We start from the raw sequence: 5,000 nt of genomic DNA, 5'->3' as shown, positions 1-5,000 counted from the left end.
GGGAGAGAGTGTGCCTGTGTTGATAGAGAAAGAGAGCAAGAGGAGGGAGGGAGAGAGAGAAGGAAGGGAGAGAGAGAAGGGAGGGGGAGAGAGAGAAACTTGCTGCTGCCCTGTTTTTACTGTCAAAGGGGCTCTGATGAATGTACACAAATCTCTCCTAATTTTCCTTCTGCTCATCTCTGTTTGGACCAGCAGCACTCCAGCTAGCGATATATTAGTCTGTCTGCCAGCACAATATCGGAGTGGGTGAGTACTTTTCTATAGAAACAATATGATCTGTTGTTCTCCTCTTTTTCCATCTTTTTTTTCTGTTCTTTCTGCTCTTAGAGTTTGAAGTTAGAGCTAGAGACTCTGGGAGAGACTGCAGTTTTGGGAGCGTAAGCTTGAAAATAAACTATTGAGAGTTTAAATTAAAGACAGAGACTTTGAGGCAGAGAGTGTATAGGGAGTACATAGAGCGTGTATAGAGAAAGTTGTTCAGGGTTTCATTAAACTGGACCAGGTTTCCTCCTAGTTGTATTGATTTGTTTCAGAGTGTGTCAGTTCTGTCGGTGTGCATTTGCACAAGTGTATATATCTGTCTCTCTAGTTCAGGATTTGTATGTATTTGTATGTAGGGTAGCCTATATGAATGTGTGCATGTGTTTTACAGTATGTGTGTGTCTGTTTTACAGTGTGTGTGGGTGTGTTTCACGGTTTACAGTGTGTGTGGGTGTTTTCATGTGTGTCAGTTAGTGAATGTTAAGAGTGTTATCCCAGACTGTTTTTATTAGCATGTGTGCCTTTGTAAGTGTAAGTGGATACATACCTACCTGGGTCCGCTTGGTCTACACTGTGCATGAGTGGAATAGAGAGAGTGTGTGTGTGTGTGAGACCCATCCTTGACCTAATCTTCCCTACTTATTATTGTGACCACATGGACACAGCACAACAGTGTGAGCAGTCAGCCAGTGACTGGTGGACAGACCATTGTTTTCCTCCTTCAAAACAGCAGAACCCTATGTTTCTGGACCGAGGTGTGCCTCTGTTCTCCAAAACTGGGCTTAGTTTACTTGTCAGTTTATTGTAGTAATGTCATTCATAGCTGGGGGTGGTTGTTTTTTGTTTTGTTATTTGTTGATTTAGATCCATTAGCTTTTGCTGAAGCATCATCTATTCTTCCTGGAGTCATCAAAAACACCAAACATGACAAGTAACAAAACACTGATAGAATGATAGACAAGAATAGTTGGGGAAGGTTATACACTTTTCTCAGCAGATAGACCTTCATTCCTGGTTAACTGGTTCAGTTTGGGTGTGTGGGGGAGATCTGCTTTCATATTGCAGATAGATTGTAGTTTCCATCAATGTAATTGTCTGCATCACTTCCAATCCCCATATACAGTGTATATATATAAATGATATTTTACTTATATATATATGATTTCCCACTAACCCTACCCCCCCTCCCGTAATTAGAGTAAACTAATGGACAACAACACTTAGGCTTCTACTTCCAGCTCATACACACTATATACATTTTACAGACAGTATATTGTACATTAGTTATCTTTTGTTTGTTTTTAGTCTCATCCTTCAGCAACCCTCAATCCCTCCCATCTATCTCTGAAGAACATCCAGTTTTCATTTCTATTTGCCATATATTTTTAGTTCTGAACGTAGCTTGTTACTGTGGCAGCAGGCAGGCAGGCAGGCAGGCAGGCAGGCAGCACCACGTTAATGAACAGGTACGATGCTACAACGACTGTACATTTAGTGCTACATGATGTGAACATTTCAGAGAGGGATCAAACTGTTTAGATAGAGTCCATGTTGTCTTTTCAACCCATCATGTATTTCTTAACCATGTGTCTGTTCTGAACTGTGTGTCTATTCTGAACTGTGTGTGTGTGTTGCATCTGTGGCACTTCTGGCATCTCTCTCTCGCTTTCTCTAAGTCAGTGAGTCAGTCAGTCAGTCAGTCAGTCAGTCAGTCAGTCAGTCGGTCAGTCGGTCACATCTGGTCATCTGGAAATCCTCACTGTTCTCACTGAGTCAGTTAGAGTAGCAGCACTCTGCTCTGTGTCTCAGCACAGCGTTGCTCTGCCTGGGAGTAATGTACCATGTTTGTTTCTTTGGAGAGACGGATAGAGACAGAGACACTTCTACATAGAGCGGGTAGAGACAGAGACACTTCTACATAGAGCGGGTAGAGACAGAGACACTTCTACATAGAGCGGGTAGAGACAGAGACACTTCTACATAGAGCGGGTAGAGACAGAGACACTTCTACATAGAGCGGGTAGAGACAGAGACACTTCTACATAGAGCGGGTAGAGACAGAGACACTTCTACATAGAGCGGGTAGAGACAGAGACACTTCTACATAGAGCGGGTAGAGACAGAGACACTTCTACATAGAGCGGGTAGAGACAGAGACACTTCTACATAGAGCGGGTAGAGACAGAGACACTTCTACATAGAGCGGGTAGAGACAGAGACACTTCTACATAGAGCGGGTAGAGACAGACACTTCTACATAGAGCGGGTACATTTGCTATTGCAAGAGGTCCACCATGTCAACACTTTTCTATCTTTCTTTTATGACTGGCAAATGTTTGAAAAATGTATTTTATTTAGCAAATGTAAAAGTACATTGCTATTAATAGTTGTATATGGGATTAATTTAGACAGCTTGTCTCACTAATGTCTTTAAGACTAGATTTTTATGGGTTACTGTTGTTGGGGAATTACCTAAAGGGCTGGACTTATGACTTGATGTGTTATGCATTACTGAAAACCATGGCAACCACAGCAGCCTCCTAACAAACGTAGTGCAGATTTATTTTGAATGTCTGACGGAATGCTAGTTAACACGACACGACAGACTGGTCTGCGGAGGCTAATTACACACAGTACACACGTCAAAAATACAGGACTCTGTTTTACACAGACACACACACACACACAAAGTCGAGAGAGAGAGACGTCACACAACCTTTACAGTAATTGCTAGTTATGTTTGTTGTCCCTTGAATCCAGGGGAGGGTTCAGGCTTTTAAACAGATGCCACATATCATCCTAACTATATCAAAACAACATTGTCACTGCACAAGAGGGAAAGCGCGATTAAATCAATACCCAGTTTGTTATTTTGTTAAATATTTATTGGTCTACTTTATTCTAAATTGTTTCTCACATTTGGACATCCCATGGGAATGTGTGTGAGTCAAAATCCCCTGGATATTTCACTATTTCATCACTCTGACAGAGACATTTTTAAACAGACTGTTTGTGAGACACGACTTTGAGGCATAAATCTGGGAGTTGTTGATTCCTGTCTCTGGCAGGAATTTCTATAGCAATTAACTTCCATGTGGTATAGGGAGGGGTAGGATGGGGTAGTGAGGGTTAGGAGGGGGTAGACAGGTGGTTTTAGGGGAACAAGGGGGCTCCTCTCCTCATAAGTACACTATAATTAAAAGGGAAACTATCGGCTCACGATTTCCTGTGTCTATTTTTGCAGGTGTGCAGCTCTGATTATGTGAGAGGGATGACAATCACTCCAATTTATGCTAATGAATTTTATGCTAATGAACTCTTCAGTAATTGCTACATTACACTGGTAGTGGTAGTCCTACATTTTCTCTAGAGATTGAAATAGTAACTATTGAATTCTTATATCCTTTTACATATTCACATCTCAGCCTCTCTCTCTCTCTCTCGCTCGCTCTGTGTCTGTCTCTGTCTCTGTCTCTCTCTATACCTATCACTCCCTCTGTCCATCTGTCTCAAAAAGTCTATATGTTTCTACTCTGTTCCACCTCTCTGTTCCACCTCTTTGCCATATCCTAGTGTTGTGTTCTCTTTAGTGCTTTCTTGAACCCCTCAATGCCTCAATGTTAAGCAGCTCTGACTCCACAGCCTTCTCTCCTCTCTGACTGTCCCACAACATCATGGAAAGGAGGTGTCAGAATGACTTCATCACAGTCACACTGACTGAGTTCTAGAGTGTTCCAGATTATTGTCCTGCCAGTCAACACAATATGTTCCATGCACCAAAATAGAACTAAAACATTTTTTTCCGTAGGCACTCAGTACTGTATGTGAAGATGTTGGATTGATGTATGGTGTTGAAAAAAAAGGCGTAATTGTCTGTTGACACTCCCTGGCATACACATCCAAAGACAATACCTTTCTCGTTGAATGACAAATGATGATATATTCAAGGTAGTAGTTATTATTATGGTGTGACGTTGTTGTAAGAAAAATATGCATCTGTGTTGCCAGGCTTGTAGAAGAACCCACATCAAGTTAGTTTGACATGATGGAAGGTAATGACAGTTCAGAGGCAGTGAGTTACAGTTTGGAGGCAGTGGATGGATCAGCTGTCAGTCTGTCAGGGGTAATGTCTAGGTGACCGTAACAAGTTGCTGTATAGGGAAGGGACTCTGAGCTTATTAACTGTGTTTACCATGTCTATTTCACACCCAGCCAAGACTTTCCCCACTACAAGGTCATGTTACACTCTCTTATACCATGGCATTGTTGAATACTCATTTCTGATTGGTTTGAAAAGCAATCTAGAGATTGCATTATCTAAGCAATAAGCCCAGAGGGGGTGTGGTATATGGCCAATATACTACGGCTAAGGGCTGTTCTTACGCACAATGCAACGCAGACTGCCTGTATACAGTCCTTAGCCGTGGTATATTGGCCATATACCACAAACCCCCGAGGTGCCTTAATGCTATTATAAACTGGTTACCAACATAATTAGAGCAGTTAGAGCATGTTTTGTCATACCCATGGTATATGTTCTGATATACCACAGCTGTCAGCCAATCAGCATTCTGGGCCCACCCAGTTTATAAACTCTTTTATACCATGGCATTGTTGTATACTAGTTTCTGATTGGCTTGAGGGACATTCTAGAGCATGCATTATTTCCCTGTAACTCACAGTATAATTGCACGGTATAAATCAAAGGATATTGTCACGTTCGTCATAAATATGGCCTC

The 5,000-nt window shown here is 41.8% G+C and overlaps 1 protein-coding gene across 1 annotated transcript in view; it reads left to right on the top strand.

Annotated features, from left to right (window-relative positions):
- The first annotated feature begins 2 nt into the window (after window positions 1–2).
- The window catches only part of LOC106572508 (retinoic acid receptor gamma-A), a 122,044-nt gene continuing 117,046 nt past the window's right edge, over window positions 3–5,000 (top strand). The window contains exon 1 of the mRNA XM_045696298.1: window positions 3–246. The gene's annotated coding sequence lies outside the window, so the exon portion shown is untranslated. The remainder of the gene's footprint in view (window positions 247–5,000) is intronic.

This window comes from Salmo salar, chromosome ssa15, assembly GCF_905237065.1.
Source record: "Salmo salar chromosome ssa15, Ssal_v3.1, whole genome shotgun sequence".
Classification (NCBI taxonomy): domain Eukaryota; kingdom Metazoa; phylum Chordata; class Actinopteri; order Salmoniformes; family Salmonidae; genus Salmo; species Salmo salar.
This window is presented reverse-complemented; position numbering and strand designations above follow the sequence as displayed.